At 37.4% G+C, this 18,256-nt stretch overlaps 1 pseudogene; it reads left to right on the forward strand.

Moving 5' to 3' along the window:
- The first annotated feature begins 302 nt into the window (after nucleotides 1-302).
- The window catches only part of LOC122751379, a 36,800-nt pseudogene continuing 18,846 nt past the window's right edge, over nucleotides 303-18,256 (forward strand).

Raw genomic sequence — 18,256 nt, forward strand, 5'->3', positions numbered from 1 at the left:
TTAATAATGGTTCTCCAATGGCTTGTCACATGAAGGTAATTTTGTGCTTGTCTCTAGGAAGAAAAATGAAGGGTATAAATGTGTACAATTAGAAAATAATGAAGGCTTTGGGAAATACATATTGCCAAAGGGCAGGCAAGAAAGGGGGAAAGTGGGGGAAGTTTGGCAGTTTGGGAGGGAGAGGGAATGAAGTTTTCCTTGGTCCACTCTCAGATAAAAGAGAGCTCTCCCTCCTGAACTGTTGATAGTTCTTCCTCTGAATTTTAACAAAATTCAATTTAAGAATTTATTAAGAGCCCACCATGTTCAAGGCTCTGTACTGGGTTATGGGGCTACAAAGATGCAAGAGAAATGGTCCAGGCTCTCAAGAAACTTTCCTTCCACTAGACAAAGTACAGCATGGGCACAGGTAAGTAAACACAAGGCAAATACAAAGCATTTTGCTAGGTGTGGGGGAACCAGTAATATCTACTAATTTGTGTACTTGCCCTATCTCTCTATTGACTATAAACTCCTTCAAAACAGGAATGGTGCTGTTTGCTTTTCTTCTGTATTTTTTTTCTTTTCTGTATCCCCAGCCCCCCTTTCCCCACCCCTCACCACCCCCGTGAAGAGACTTATACATAGATTCATGTTGAATTGAACTTTTATTTCATAAATTAAAAAGAAAAAATGAAATGCTATCCATATCTAAAGAAAGAACTGATGCAGTCTGAATGCAAATTGAAACATACTATTTTCACTTCATTTTTTCATGGCTTTTTTTCTTTTGCAAACTGTAATTGTTTTGCAAACTATTTTTTCTTTCATAACGTGCTAATATATAAATAGTTTTTACAAGGTTGAACATATATAACCTATATCAAATTACTTACCATATTAAGGAGGTAGGGGACGGTGGAAATTTGGAACTCACAATTTTATATAAAAATGAATGCTAAAAATGATCTTTGCATTTAATTGGAAAAATGCTATAAAATAAAATAAGTAAAAAAACCCAAGCAAACATTATAAGTTTTAGAGATTTGCCTGGAGTAGTGACTTACCCACAGTCACAAAACCATTATTTGTCATGGAAAGAACTTGAACCCATGTCATCTTGGTTCCAGTACCAACTCTCTATTCAGTGTGCAATGCTGCCTCTAGCTCCTATCATGCATTCTTTGAAAACAAGTAAGAATCCAGAAGATCAGAAAACCATGGTGCCCACCTTCAAAAAAATGAATGAAGTGGGAGTCTGGGAAATAACATCTGAAGGAGTCTGATATTAATACTTAATGAAATAATGGGCCAAACATTAAAAGGGAACAGATCTGCCCAGCTGTGATGGGCAAACTTACTACCAAAAAGATATCACCAAATTAAGGGAGTTCAGAGAGCAAAATTCAAAAATGATTAAAGGAAATGGAATGATTTGACTCAGGAGAGATAAGAAGCTAAAGAGCTGCTTGGCTTTGTGGTGAGAGAGGAAAAAGGGCAAGCTAAGACTTAATAAATATTTGAAATGTATTGATGCCCAACTGAGGGAGGAATTAATTATCATGAGTGTAGGTCTATAGCTTTGAGATATCAGGTAGATTTTAGAAGGGGGATTTTGAGCAGAATAACTGGGTCAGTGAGAAATACTTTTAGTTCATTAAGTTGGTTTGTCAAGGAGAATGATAGCATCTCTGTGGCCTGGTCCATCTGGACCAGAAATAGCATCTGCTGGTTGACTAAAGGGCACGGTTATGAAGAAAGGTTATGGGGCACTCTGTCTGAAGTGCAATCAAAATGGACTAGGAGCTCAGAGACTCCCACAATGGGGATCATGTTCAGGCCTGGGAGCAGAACCAGAACATGACGTGAAGACAAGCAGTCAGGAGAAGGGAAAGTCAAAAAAACTCCAGGGCATTTTGCCTCTTTTGACTTTAGAACTTGCAAGGATGCACAGGAAAAAAAAAAATCAGAAGAGCCATTTTGCCTTGGCCAGGACACTGAATGTAATGGAAAAGGTGATCAGATAGTGCATTCTAATTATAATGCAGGCCATAAAACCTTGTGACCTGTTTGTGTGGCCCGAAAGAGCAATGCATACTTAGGGGATACATTTACCTTCTCCCTCCAGGACTCCAAATGCCAAGAGCTCAAGCAGACTTCTTAGCAGATCTAACAAGAGAAAATAATACAGGCATGGGTGTGTTGGAGCCTGCTGAATCAGGTTTGATTGTTACATTTTCTTTTTTGCGTGTGGGGGGCAATGAGGATTAAATGACTTGTCCAGGGTCACACAGCTAGTAAGTATCAAGTGTCTGAGGCCATATTTGAACTCAGGTACTCCTGAATCCAGGGCCAGTGCTTTATCTACTGTGCAACCTAGCTGCTCCGATTGTTACATTTTCAAAGTGAGCATTTAAATCTCATAAATAAGCAGGGCTTGGTTCATTATTTGTAAATTTTCTAGACTTAAGAAAATGATGGAGAAAGTATTAATAATTCAGATTACATTTTTTTTTCAGAAAGCCAATTGTTAAATATTTACCAGTTCAGTTCTGATTGTAGTGATATTACTTCTGTTCTTCTCATTTTATATGGAGTTCAGAGAGAAATGTTTCAGGGACAAGTTGGCATCCTACTATTGCTTGTTTATTTTTAATTTCCAGCAGACTATTACCCAATTGGATAAAATAATTGCTTTTGGTACTTAAATAAAAGTATTGGCATAAAAGCTCATCTCTAGGTGTACTGATAATATCATTAGAATAACTGCAAAAGCAGTACTTTATCCTGTTTTCCTATAGTTTCCTATAGTTTAGTTTTTTTCTGCTAAGTCTCTATATTTTGAGGGTTTTTTATTCTGTAAAATTTGGAGGTTATGAATATTCAGTATGGTGACAACCAGTAAAAAACATCACTCTTGAATCTTTAATTCTTTTTATTTATTTGCTGGACAATGAGGGTTAAGTGACTTGCCCAGGGTCACACAGCTAGTAAGTGTCAAGTATCTGAAGCCATATTTGAACTCAGGTCCTCCTGAATCCAGGGCTGTTGCTTTATCCACTGTACCATCTAGTTGCTTCATTTCTTAATGTTGTATTTCAGTGATTATGGGCAAGAATTTTGTGATGATGTTTTAGGTTCAGTGCCATTTATTTGTTGGATTTCCAGGCTATTCAGGAATTTAGATTTTTGTGTGTGGGGATTTGCCATCCATTATTTTCTGAAGGATAGTGAACTTCCAGTATGTTTTTCTTTCTTTCTTTCTTTCTTTCTTTCTTTCTTTCTTTCTTTCTTTCTTTCTTTCTTTCTTTCTTTCTTTCTTTCTTTCTTTCCTTCCTTCCTTCCTTCCTTCCTTCCTTCCTTCCTTCCTTCCTTCCTTCCTTCCTTCCTTCCTTCCTTCCTTCCTCCCTCCCTCCCTCCCTTCCTTTCTTCCTTCCTTATTTAAAATTATTTAAAATTTATTTAAAATATTTTTTGGTCCAAACTTGCAATTTCATTAGTACAGTAAATCTCCAGTGAGGGAAATTGGAAACTTGTTTATAACACATAATCTCTAGGGTTTTTTTTAATTTAAAATTTATTAATTTCATTAAATATTTTCCAATTATATTTAAAAAACAAAATTAATTGTTAAAATTTTTTAGTTTCATATTCTATCTCTCCCTTCTACCTTTCTTCTACCTCTTGAAAAGGTAAGAAATATAATATTGATTATACATGTGAAGTCATGCAAAACATATTTCCATATTAGCCATGTGTAACTTATATTCTAAGAAGTTACCTAGGGTTAAGGCTAAATTATTTGCCTTCCATCTACTCTGTATACAACTGGTATATATCTAATTGCTCACACATTTTCTTTCCCATTAGAATGCAGATTCCTGGAGAGAAGGATTTTTTCTGATTTTTTTTTTATCTTAAGTGTTGAACATAGCGCCTAGCATACAGTAAAGACATCATAAATGATCACTGACTGATCATGCATCTCCTAGTTAATATGTGTCCAAGGAAGGAACTGAATATGAGTCTAGGCTATGCTGCCTTTAAAAATAATAATTATAAAAACACAACAACAACTATAATAACTTCGTGAAATGTTAACCAATCAACCATATCATTTAGTGTGGGAAGGGAGAAAGACAGAGTAAAAGAATGATGTGCAGAAGAGACCCCCTATATATTCTGTGACATAACTCTGGTAATACCATTGATTAGGTTGGTACTTTGGTCCATGTGATGAAACTATCCTTATGAATTTAAAAAATAGATAAAAACACATAGAGTTGCAGGCTGCCCCAACTCAAAATAATGGTGATGATCAGCTTGACATAGAAGACAGAGGAACAAGTTGTGCTCCTTCAGATTCTAGTACCACAAGAAGGCAAGACAGATCAGAACACATTATACACATATACTGGAAATGCGTCAATGAAGATTAATAAGGCAGACAAACTATGAGAGTGTATGACATAGACCATGACATGAATATTCTTAATATGCACTGTGACAAAATTCACAAAACTGGAAATAGATCTCACCAGTTATAGGTAAAGGCTATACTGCTTCTATCCATACTGTTTTTTGTCAGTGGTACCCACAGCTTGAAGTCACGTGACGACGTGTTACTAACCAGTGCTGCTCAGTCATATAAGATAGTATCTATCACTCCAAGGCTAGATTAGGTGTAATAAGAGATGATACTGAGGAGTTAGTAAAATCTAAAGAGGAAAAAGGTAAAGACACTGAGGTCATTAAAAGAAAAAAAATACTTTACTTAATAGAAATTCAAGCAAGTATGCCTAATCATGAATTGGATGATAAAAATAGAATATTAGTATCCCCAAAACCCTTTTTGCATTTAATTCATGAAGCAGACCAAATTATACTAAAACAGAATAATTAAAAAATGATATCTGCAGTAATCAGGGGTGTTTGGGAACCTAGTCTTAACAGCTCAGGAGAGCCAAATGTTAAATTTTCAGGGTGAGCATTTAGACTTCAGAAACTGACATAAGGGCTTTCCTGCTTTGTTGATTGTCTAGACTTAAGAAAGCAATGGAGAAGATGTTACTAATGTAGGTTAAATTTTAAAAGTGAGTCATAAATTTTGGAGAACTAGTTGTAAAATGTTTCCCAGTATATATATGGTTATAGCCATCATGAACAAATGCCTTCTCCCATTGAAAGCAGGAAAACGTTTCAGGCCATGTACACAGAAGGATATGAGGTGGATATTGCAATGGTAAGATCCATATGAGAAAGGTTGCAGTTGTTGAGAAATACCCCTAAGGACAGAAACTAACATTACTATGGCCAGAACGATTGGAAGGGACACAGATATCTCAACAGAAGATAAGAAGAATGAGCAAAATATCCCTGAATCATACTCTCTAGATTTTGGTCTACTATTTTTTGATCTTTATTATTTCTTAATTTTTCCAATTACATGTAAAACCATTTGTAACATTTTTTTTTTAAATTTTGAGTTTCAAATTCTCTCCCTTCCTCTCTCTCTTCCCTGTCTTGAGAAGGGAAGCAATTTGACATAGATTATACATGTGCAGTCATGCAAAACGTTTTCATATTAGCCATCTTGAAAAAGAAAACAGACAAAAATACAAGAAAAATAAAGTTTAAAAAGTATACTTCAATCTGCATTCAGACTCCATGAACTCCTTCTTTGGAGGTGGATAGCATTTTTCATTTTAACTCCTTCAGACTTTGTATCATTGTAGTGTCGAGAATAGCTAAGTGATTCACAGCTGACCATTAAATGATATTGTTACTACTGTGTACAAGTTCTGTCTGTTCTGCTCAGTTCCCTTTGTGTCAGTTCTTACAAGTCTTTCTAGGTTTTTTGTAAAACCATCTTGCTTATCATTTCTTATAGCAAAATAGTATTCCATCACAATTCACATACAACAACTTGTTCAGCTATTCCCCTAATGCTGGCATTTCCTTAATTTCCAATTATTTGCCACCACAAATAGAGTTGCTATAAATATTTTTGTCCATATAGGTCCTTTTTTAAAAATCTCTTTAGGATACGCACCTAGTAGTGGAATTCCTGGGGGCAAAGTGTTAAAGTTTTATACCCTAATGGGCATAGCTCTGAATTGTTCTCCAGAATGGTTGGATCAATTTACAATTCCAGTAGATCTACTACTGAAGATCCTCAAAAAGGTACTAGAAGATTATGTCAATATTTAGCTAGTTCATACAATTTATATTTTTTTGCATACAAAAAAGAACATCAGATTTCTCAAAATAACAAAAATGAAACATTCAGAGAAGAATCTGGAAACCAAAAACATCAGTAATTCTAGACTCAAGTTTAAAATTAAAAAATTAAGGTGATTCAATGTTTCATAGAAACACACAGAATAGAATAAATTATTATTAGTATTATTTGAATCTACTAGCTCTAGGAAATGGCAGTTGGGCAGGCTAGTATACATAAGATCTTTTGTTTCTTCCTCCCCCACTCCAGGTTTTTACCTGATAACACCTATTTTACCTTTGTCAATTGATTTACTGTCTTTAGGACTCAATTTTGATAAAATGAGGACATTTGGACTAGCTCATCTCTGAGATCGTTCTAGCTCGAAATATGTGATTCCATAAATTTAGTATTCCAATGACAGTTTGATGAATCAGACTAGGAAGGAAAGTGGTAAAGAAGGAGGAGGAAGAGGAAGAAGAGGAGGAAAAGGAGGAGGAAGGAAGGAAAGGAGAGTCCTTAAGTCCTTAACCATCAGTGTCTCTTAGTTCTTCACACAGTCACTGGTACATAGCAAACACTTCATAAATGTGTCTTCACTTGCTACTGACTGGAACAAAGCACCCTAAATTTGACAGCGATTGCTAGTGTGGATTCAGATTTAGGATCTCTTTAAGTGGCAGACAAGACTGATTTCCTTTTGTCACTGAGACTACTTCCATTGGTGTTTTAACCTGTTTCACGGATAACAGCTTAAGTTTCACAGATCTGGGCTTCTTTTTGATTTAGTCTGATCAAAGGTGCTCATCTCCCATGGTGGTCAAGTTAGTTTTCTGGAGAATCACTGATTTTTTTTTAAAAGGAAACTCATCTTATTGGGGTTGAGTGGGAACACTGATGGGAGGGGGGTGTTTTAGGGAAAAACTCATCAATCATTTTTGCATCAAGCCCGTTTCCTCTCAGATGGAGACAATTCATAATTTTCTTTGGACTGGACTGTGAAAGGTTTCCAGCCTCTGCCAGACAGAGAATGATATGAAAGCTTTCAAAGCCCTTCTTGTGACGGCAGGTTATCTATAATTTATAGAGGATAGATTAGAGGAATAGCAGCATTTCCGTTCTTCCTGACTTTCACATTTGTTAGCACTTCCAGCTCCTTTGATTGTTAACTCCTCAACACCTGTAGTGGGTTCTACATCCCAGATCCACCTTCCCCCCCCCACACACACACACTCCCTCCTCAGGGGCAACTGGCTTCCTTGCTCCCAAGAGCCTTAGCCACCCTTTTCTCAGTAGGTTTTGTGACAAGGGAGGAAGAAGTTGCTGCCCTGAAATGGTTGTAGCTAATGCTATTTTGGAAGGATGCTCAAATAAAAAGGTTAAAAATAGAAATAATGAGCAGAACTATGAATTTCCTGACCTTGAGTCACAAAGCCAGGACAGGGATCCCAGATTCCCTGTCTCTACATTCTACATGATAAATGATCATTGAACTGCTTTTGTCCTTAGCTAATTTATCCTTGGTCTGGAGAAGGCGTTTCTTCTGTCTTCTCTCTCCCCACTCCCTCTCCCAACTTAAACTAAGCATTATAAATCTAATATCTTTCATGTTTTTTTTAATGGGCATATTGGAACTACCCTGCCTTCCCCACCTTATACCATTCCCTGCATGTTTTCTATGTTACAGCAAAACTATTATATATATATATGTATATGTATATAACATATATTTATATAGGCAAGGTACTAGGCTTGTAATTTCTTTTGTTATAGGGAATTTCCAGTCAAGAAACATTTCCTTTAGCAATAACAGTCAGAATTTTCTCTGCAACTTAATCTTAGAGAGTTGCCCAAAGTCATGTGGCCAATACTTGTCAAAAGATTTGATCTGAGGTCATTCCTGGCTTTGAAGCCAATTCACTAGCCATTCTATCACCCTTTCCTCTTTTCCCCTCCCCTCCCCTCCCCAGAAAGCCCAGAAAGATTAAATAATTTATTCAAAGTGGCATGAGGAATAAGTGGAAGAACTAGGATGAACTTTGATTCTGGGACCTTCAAGTTGAGGGATGTTTTCTGCTACCACATTGTTAAAGAAAAACTCCAAAGTTTCAAGCTAGCAGAAACAGTGAAGTAAAACAGAAGGATAGAATTTGGGGATGGGGAATTGCAGTTTGGGAGCTATTACATTTGAAAATGGAGGAACATCTAGTTGTACTTCAATTTTTAAAAAAGTAAATTTGGTTCTAGAACTCATTAAAGAGATAAGAGAAGAAATTGAAATTTCAGCATCATCAGAATAGAGATTTTAATTGAAATTGTGTAAATGAATGAAATTGCCAAGGAAGAGTGTGAAAAAAAAATAGGTCTGCCAAGAATTGAACCTTAGGGGTAAACCATCCTAAGGTATCAGAAAAGAACAAAGAGCCAGAAAATAAATCAAAAAAGGAGTTGGAAAAGTGGTAAAAAGATCAAGGAGGATAGCTATATAGCAGAGCTAGGTGGCACAGTGGATAGAGCACTGGCCCTAGAGTCAAAAGGACTTGAGTTTAAATCTCACCTCAGGCACGTACTAGCTGTGTGACCCTGGGCAAGTCACTTAACCCCAATTGCATCACAAATAAAGAATAAAGGACAAACAACAAGGAAGATGGTCATTATGGAAGCTAAGGGAGGAGAAAGGTTCAGAAAGAAGGGACAAGTAAACAGCAATAAGTGCTACAGAGAAGTCAAGTAGGATAAGGACAAGAAAAAAAAAGCCTTTAGATTTAGGGATAATGAGAGAGAGAGAGAGAGAGAGAGAGAGAGAGAGAGAGAGAGAGAGAGAGAGAGAGAGAAATAGAAGACTGAGAATGTAAAGGGAAATGGAGATCTCAGGTATGGACAACTTTTCAGCAAATCTGTTTAAGGAAAGGAGGAAAGATGAGATGGTAGGTAGCTGGATGTGGTAGCAGAGTCAAGGGAAGGCATTGAAAAAAAGATTTGGGAGATTTTGAATGTTTGTACAGAGAATGCAAGGTACCAATTGAGGGACAAATTGAAGGTTCATAACATAGATTATTGCTAGAACAAAGTTGTAGAGAAGATGTTTGTGTAGAAAAGTGGCTATAGAGAAAATCAAGAGTACAAATAGAAGGTTTACCCTTATCAAGAAGGAAAAGAGAATGTGTAATGCTAAAGAGAAGTGGACCAGGGAGATTGAGGGTACTTCTTTCAAATGACCTTAATCTTCTCAGTGAATGAAGGAAGAGAATAGGCCAAAAGATCATATATTTTGAGCTGAAAGGGACTTTAGAGGCCAACCCTCTCATTTTAGAGATAAAAAAACACCTAAAGCTTAGAGAGATTAAAGGATTTGATTAGAAGAACACAAGTAATAAATGGCAGAGAAAAGATTTGAATCCAGGTCCTCTGACTTCCAATCTTAGACCCTTTTCTACATTCCCTGATGCCTTTTTGTTTTGTTTTTTTTGTGGGGCAATGAGGGTTAAGTGATTTGCCCAGGGTCACACAGCTAGTAAGTGTCAAATGTCTGAGGCCAGATTTGAACTCAGGTTCTCCTGAATCCAGGGCTTGGGCTTTATCCACTGTGCCATCTAGCTGCCCCTCACCATGATGCCTTCTTAAAGGTGATTGCCATCAAAGCAATGGAGATGCAATGAGGTCTTACTGAGAGAGGAAATTGTTTGGATCACTCACTAGGGAAAATGAGATAGGCAGTCAATGAAGGTGGAATAACAGGATTACTGGGCAGCAGCAGAGCTCAGCTTTGATTATTTATAATCTGCTCATCAATTTATAGTGACTGAAATTCGCTTGATTCTTATCTTTCTTCAGGGATGCTCAGCAGTGTGAGAGAAGGACAAATTTGATATTGGGAATTTATTCAGCCTTGAGTTCAACAACAAAGTAAGTTCAAGGGAATAAGGGTTTAGGTGGTGGTGTCTAATCAACTCATCAGTGCTGGGAATGGAGGCAGGCTGAATCAAAGTGGGTAAGATGAGTTGGGAGAACAGGAAGAAAAATATATTATTTTGAAGGAAATGATTAACTCATTACCGAATGATCATATGCAGGCAGTGACATTCAGAATTCATTTGGGATCCAAGGTTTAAACCCCTACATATTTGACCCCGTGATCTCCTCCCACTTCCGCTTCTCCATTTCTGATCATTCCCACTAAAGAGAAAGAAGATGGAAGGTCAGCAAATTCCATGGAAACCCTGGAAGCATTTGTGACTTCTTATTTATTATGAGTGAAACAAAAGGGAATTTCTTCATTAGGATTTCTAGGTGGAATTTTGGAGAAGTAAATTTGGCCCTCTTCCATGTGGATACAGTATCTACCATCTGAGGGAAAAAGCACTTGAATTGTGGGAAAACTTCATATATTGTAAAGTCAGTCAGTTAAATATTAACTTGACTTGCCACTGGATTGTGATGGTTAGAAGAGAGTGAAGCTGATGACTTTGTGTAACTACACCTCATTTAAATTTAATGCACTCACAAGTGAACACCCTGTGATTTCATTGGTCCTCTTAGAAAATGAAGGATGAACAAGTGCATCCATCCCATGTGCCAGCTAGTGTACTAAGCTCTAGGTATACACAGAAAGGTAAAAACATAGTCCCTGTTCTCAAGGAACTCATGTTGTAATGGAGTAGACAAAATGTAAATAACTAGGGACTCAGAGGATATATACAGGGTCAATGGGAAGTAATCTCAGAAGGAAGGCATTAGCAGCTGGAAAAATCTGCATAAGGTGGAATTTCATTTGTATCATATACTTTTGTATCTGTTCCACAAATCACTTTTATACTCTATCAAAGAAACATTTCCAAAGGCATGTCTTTTCAATCCTCTTTACATACCGACTATATGCATTGTTTTTAAAGCACTTCAAATCAGTGGATTGGAGTACATGAGCAACTATAAAGCAGAAAGATAAGAATCAATGGCAATCAGAAGTTGGAAGAAACCTGAAAAATACTTTTCACTATACTGAAAACTCCTTATTAAGCTGTCCGTTTCACTCATGTGTCTAAGTAAAAATGTATTTTTATGAGACTCTTGTTCATCAGCTAAAGTTCTTAGATGGGGATAGGGCAAATTCAGGGTGGGTAGGAAGGAAGGAAAATAGGAAGAAGGGAAGGATGGAAAGAAGGAAGAAGGGAAGGAAGGAAGGAAAGAAAAAATAAGGGAGGGAAGTAGAGAACAGAAGGTTATACTAACTTATTTTTCTGTTTAACTTCTATAAATTACTCAAAATACATAAGACATGGGATATCTGTCATATATAGTCTTTTTTTTTCTTTTTGTCGGGGCACTGAGGGTTAAGTGACTTGCCCAGGGTCACACAGCTAGTAAGTGTCAAGTGTCTGAGGCCTAATTTGAACTCAGGTCCTCCTGAATCCAGGGCCAGTGCTTTATCCACTACACCACCTAGCTACCCCCCATCTTATATAGTCTTTTTTTTTTTTTTGGTGAAGCAATTGGGGTTAAGTGACTTGCCCAAGCCACACAGCTAGTGAGTGTTAGGTGTCTGAGGAGGATTTGAACTCAGGTCCTCTTGACTCCAGGGCCAGTGCTCTATCCACTGCACCACCTAGTTGCCCCATCTTATATAGTCTTGATCATGGAGTAGAGCCTTTAGAAACTTCTGTCTCATTGTGCTAAATATAATAGAGTCATTATAAATCTTGTCAGCTGAAAGCCCAATAAACATAGGTGCTGGCCTTCTTGTCAGGAAGATCTGTTTTCAAATCCTGCTTCTCACACTTATGAGCTCTGTGATGTTGGGTCAGTCATTGAAGCCCACAGAGCTTTGGTTTCCTCATCTGCAGAATCTATGTAAGAACTTTTTTATGAGGCTTTCATGAAATAATGCATATAAAGACCTGGAGGAGCTTGAATCAACAAAGAGCATCGGGTCATAATTAGTATCTTCATAGCTAACATTTAGAGAGTGCTTTAAACTTTGCAAATCACTTGACAAATACCTCACTTGATCCTCACAACCACTCTGGGAGGGAGGTAAGTACTATTATGATCCTCATTTTACAGATAAGGAAACTGGGGCAGGTTTGCATAGAATCATCTAGCTAGTAAATATAGGAGAATAGGGACAGCTAGGTGGTGCAGTAGATAAAGCACCAGCCCTGGATTTAGGAAGACCTGAGTTCATATCCAGCCTCAGACACTTGACACTTACTAGCTGTGTGACCTTGGGCAAGTCACTTAACCCTCATTGCCCTGCCAAAAAATAGAGAGTTAGATAGATAGATAGATAGATAGATAGATAGATAGATAGATAGATAGATATAGAGAAAAATAGATATGCAGAATTTGAGACTAGATTTGAACATAGGTTTTCCTGACCCTTGATCCAGTGCTCTATGCATCTGCCTTTGGATTTTGAGGGCCTGGGTTCAAAATCTACTTATGTTAGTAAACTTGGGCAAATTGCTTAACCTCCCTGGTTTCTTCATTTTTTAAAATGAAAGCATTGGATCTGATAGCCTAAGAGCTCCCTTACAACACTGTTTGTGATAATATGATTTTGCCAGGATGGGGATTTTCCCCAAGAGCACAGATGGTAACCATTTATATGGCTTAGTAGATAAGTCTTTTGCATATGTCTGTGTATACTTAGATATGTATATGTGTTGTTAAGTTCCTTAAAGGCAAGGAAAACTAATTTTTGTCTCCATTTTGCTAGCTTCTGGCACAGTGCCTGGTAAGCACTTAATAAATACTTGCTGATTAATTGATCCTCCAGCACTGCCTGAGGCATTAAAAGTCAGATGACTGACCTAGGATCAAATAGTCAATGTTAGAGACAAGATGCACATTCAGGTCTTCCTGACTCCAAGCTCAGCAGCCCACACATTGTAGCACATAGTGTCTAGCACTATGATGTCAGTTCCTATGAATCTCCTAAACAATCTGTCCTAATTATTAGCATGGAAAGTATGACTTTCATGGGTACCTGAACTGCTAAGGCAAGAGAGGGGCTGAAGGGCCCCTTTGAAGTCTCAGGTCCTGAAGGAGCTGTCCCAGCACAGACCTAGAGAGCATGATGGAAAGCACGTAACAGACTTTAGGGATTCACTCACTCATCCCTGAATAGCTCTAGAGATTGGGGGGAAGAGTGCTTCATGAAAGATTGTTAATTACATGCTTGCATATGATGCTACAGAAATGACCCTAGAGGAAGCACTGCAAGGGCTCACAAAACAGAGCCTGCATTAGTTCACAGAATAAAGGAGCTAGAAGATATCTGTATGTATCTTGCAATCATTCTCCTGCCACTGCAATATATCAGGCATTTAGGAATCTGGAGAATGTGGGCAGGCACAACATTGCAATTGTGTTGCATTGAATTTATGTCTCCCTAGTTCTTCCCTTCCACTCTCATGTGCATTTCTGCTATATGGGTACAGGTGTGAATTGATCTCTGTAAGGATCTGTCCATCAATTGACGCAAACTGCTGTTAAAACTGAGGGAGGGGACACACAACCGATTCTTACCAGGGTATTGTTGTTCATTTCTGTGATATTCGAGTAGGGATGAGTGACCCGAAGATGCAGAAGGTTTTCACCTGCCTGTGGAGGATTAATCATAAAAATATCTTACATTTATATAGCACAGAGGGGCTTAACCTTATTTTTTTTGGTATTATGGGCTGCTTGGCAAGTCTGGTAAAACCTATAGATCCTGTCTCCGAAAAAAAATGTTTTTAAATACACAAGGCATATAGGATTACAAAGGAAACCAATTTTTATTAAAATAGAGTTGTTTTTTTTAAAGTAAGTCCATGAGTGGATGCCCACAAATTGAGGAATGACTAAAGAAGTTGTGTTATATGATTATGATGGAATTCTGTTGCATTATAAGAAATAAGGAGATTTCAAAAAAACAAACATGGGAAAACTTTTATGAATTGATGCACAGTGAAGTGAGCAAAACCAGAAGACATGTTAACAGCAATACTGTAATGATGATCAGCCATGAAAGACTTAGATATTCTGATCAATACAATTCCAAAAGAACCATGATGAAAATATCCACATCAAGAGAGAGGATTGGTAAATTTTGATTGCAGATTGAAGGATACTTTTTTAAACTTTATTTTTCTTGCTATTTTGGGCTAATATGAAAGTATGTTTTGCAAGACTTCACATGGATAGTGGGCATCCTGTTGCTTGTCTTCTCCATGGATGGAAGAGGGGCTAGAGGAAGAGAGAGAATTTTGAACTCAAAATTAAAAAAAAATAAAGGTTAAGAATGAATGAATGAATTTTAAAAGTTTGTGGAATTCATAACATTTAATACTACTTTTATTAAAGCACTTCTTTTCTATTATTTTCTTTCTAAGCTATTTATTATTTATCTCACAATACCTCCAAGAGAGATAGAACAAGTATTATTATTAAAATGGGGAAATTGAAACCCAGATCAATTAAAAACCTATGTGACTTGCCTAGGGTGACAAAGCTAGCAAATGATGGGAGCATGATTCAGAGATAGACCTTGATTCCAAATTCCATGTGTAGTAGGTATAATGGATGCCAATGGTGTCATTCTAGAATAGAGTCAAACTATAGCAATATTTTCTTTTTCTTTTTCTCTTTATTTTCTTTTTTTTTTTTGGTGAGGCAATTGGGGTTAAGTGACTTGCCCAGGGTCACACAGCTAGTAAGTGTCAAGGGTCTGAGGCTGCATTTGAACTCAGGTCCTTCTGAATCCAGGGCCGGTGCTCTATCCACTGCACCACCTAGCTGCCCCAATAGCAATATTTTCATCTCAGAGAAGGGAGGTAGAATAGGGTACAATCTGAGGGGATGAGTGGGAAGGAGATTCAGCCTTTTATTTTTAAGTTGGTGAGGAAGAATGAGAGGCAGGATGCTACTTTTCTGAGGAGAAAAAGAAGTAAAAGCAAATAAAAGAGCATGGAGGGAACAAAATAAAACATTGTTTCTTATCCACATCAGATCAAAGCTCTGATCACTCCAACATGGTTAAGACCCTCACCCAAAGGTAAAGAGTAAACCAATAACAGAATTAGGATAGTGTAAGGGCAGTCTGTGCCTTTCAAATTTTATCTGACAACAGATAAAAGAAATCAAAGTGAGAAAGCTACTGGGTGGGTAAAGCTATTAGATGTATGAGGACAGTATGAAGACAAATATTTTTAGACCCAAATGGAATCCCAGGTGGTAGTGAATAGAGTGACAAACTTGTAGTTAGGAAGACCTATGTTCAAAACTTACCTCAGTGTCTTCCTATCTATGTAACCTTGGACAAGTCAGTTAATCTCTTTTAGCCTCAGTTTCTTTATCTGTAAAATGAAAATCATAATCCCATCTATTTCTCTGAGGTATTTTGAGGATCAAATAAGACAATACATGTAAATTGCTTGCAAACCTTAAAGCATTATATAAATATTGGCTATTTTATTATCATTATCATCATCATAAATTAATAAACAGGTTATTAAAGTTTGGGATATTTCGGGTACTTCTTTAATCTTTTAAGCTAATGTAATAGAAAGTAATCATATTCTCCCATCAAATGCCCTTGAATCCTTCTCATAGACAGAATACTAGACTGATTGGATCCAATATCCCATATCTAACGATCTTATGAGAAAAGTGAGCGTCCTAAGAAATGAGGCTGCCAAAACACTTGTCAGAAGAGCCAAGAATTCTTTTCCAAAATTCCAGTCACTCCAGAGTGAGGGACACAGTGAGTCATTACTTCATTATTCTAGTTACCATTTTGGAATTCATCTAATACCTTTCAGCTGATGACCTGATGCCATTACACAGGCATTAGATCATTCAGCCTTCTACTAATCCTTGAGCAATGAATGGGTAAGGAGGTTGTGAAAGGATAAAAGTCATACCTAAGGTCACATTGTTACTGGTTTTCCCCAGACATCTTATTTGATTTCTTAGTTTTAAAGTCCGTAACAACAATAAAAGATGCCCCAATACGTTATGAGAAATACCTTTTTAGCAAAAATCCACAGGTTGTGAACCATGGGCAGCAAGATGTTCAAATCCTTAAAATGAAAATAACTAGCTCTGAGTCAAAATTTCACTTCTTATAAGGACTTTATAAGTTTATTGTTTTGGGAATACCTCCTACCAAGACTTGGGGCAGCTTTAGTAGCATAGTGGATAGAGCACTGGGCCTAGAGTCAGAAAGACCAGAGTTCAAATGTGACTTCAGACACTAAGTGTGTGTTCCTGGGCAAATCACTTAACCCTGTTTGCCTCAGTTTCCTCATCTGTAAAATGAGCCAGAGGAGGAAATGGCAAACCATTCCAGCATCTTTGCTAATCAAATCCCAAATGGGGTCATGAAGGGTTAGACACAAAAAAACAGTAACAATGATCTACCAAGCCTGATAGCAAACCATTGCTTAATTCAATAGGCAAGTCTTAGGGAGCTGCCTCAGGCTGAAAGATGTTAAATCACTTGTTCATAGATACATAGGTGGTCTTCCTGACTGCAGGTCCAGCATTCTATCCACTATACCGTGTCTTCTTTCATTTCTAGGAATGAGAAATGCTCAATTTCACATATAAGAACTTTGCTAGTCTTAGAAATTTATTAGGGCTCAGGGCAGCTAGGTGGCACAGTGGATAAAGCACTGACCCTGGATTCAGGGGGACCTGAGTTCAAATCTGACCTCAAACATTTGACACTTACTAACTGTGTGACCCTGGGCAAGTCACTTAACCCCCATTGCCCAGCAAAAAAAAAAATCATTAGGGTTCAATGTATCCTGGATGCTATACCTCCATCTTGGACTGTTGTGGTGGTGGTTATAGACCTCACCTGTGCTTTCATCTATATAGGGAATTCCTGGTTAAGGAATTCTATTACTAATACAGAGCACCTTTGAACGTATGGTCTTAGAGATCTTCTTGGATCACTGACATTTTAGGTGACTCACCCAGGGTCACTCAACCCCTAGATGTCAGAGGAAAGACTTGTACCCAAGTCTACCTAACTCTAAGGATAGCCTCTTTCTTGTCTACCCTCTCATCCTAAATCAGCCGATGAAAGGAAGCATAGTAGAGAGAAAAGAACCCTAAATTTGGAATCAGAAGGCTAGACTTTGAATCACTCTTCTAGTATTTGCCAGATATGGGACTTTGGTTAAGTCATTTGGATGATCTGGGCCTCAGTTTCCCCATTTGCAAAATGGGCATAATAAATATTTGTTTTATGTCTCTCATAGGAGGAAGGTGTTGTAAAGGAAATGCTTTGTAGAACAAAAGACTTTCTAGAAATATTAGCTATTATTATTATTATTATTATTATTATTATTATTATTAACCCTTTACTGTCTTCTGCTTGTGTTTTACTCATGTCCTAGTCCACCCCCAACCTGTCTTTGTTCTTATTGCTTTTTATTCCCAGAACATTCTTCCCACCTCCCTCTCATTCATTCAGAAATCTACTATAGAAGATTAATAGCCTAGGAAATAGCTCAGAAACCCCAAATCCATAATCCCCATTGTGGAAAGGGCATATGATTCATACTCAGTTCCTAGACGCCCAAAAGATAGAAGCCATGGCCCTCATACCAGAAGTTTCCCTAGTCTCCTTCCCTCCCTCTTCCCAAGAAAAGTCACAAATCCATCATGCTCCTTAAAAACCTCTCCCTTGAACAAAACAGGGGTTCATTAGTTGGGAAATAGATACATAAATTTAATGCAAAATGATATTATTATACCGGGGGGGGGATAAAGAAATAATGAACACAGTGAACTATGAAAAGACTTAAAGGAAGTTATATAAAGTGAAGCAAGTAGAACCAGGAAAATTATAAACCCCATGATTAAATCAGTGTAAATGCAAAGAATAACAACAAAAATAAAAAACAGACACTTTGAAAAGACATGAAAATGGAGTTCCTTCCTCTTTCTGCAGAGGTGGGTGACTATAGTCATGGAACAATACATAAAATGGTAGTGTTAGTTGAGGCATTGTTTAGTTTTGTGGAGCAATTTTATTTTTGCTTGTTTGTTTGTTCTTTGTTA

Source organism: Dromiciops gliroides, chromosome 1, assembly GCF_019393635.1.
Source record: "Dromiciops gliroides isolate mDroGli1 chromosome 1, mDroGli1.pri, whole genome shotgun sequence".
NCBI lineage: Eukaryota > Metazoa > Chordata > Mammalia > Microbiotheria > Microbiotheriidae > Dromiciops > Dromiciops gliroides.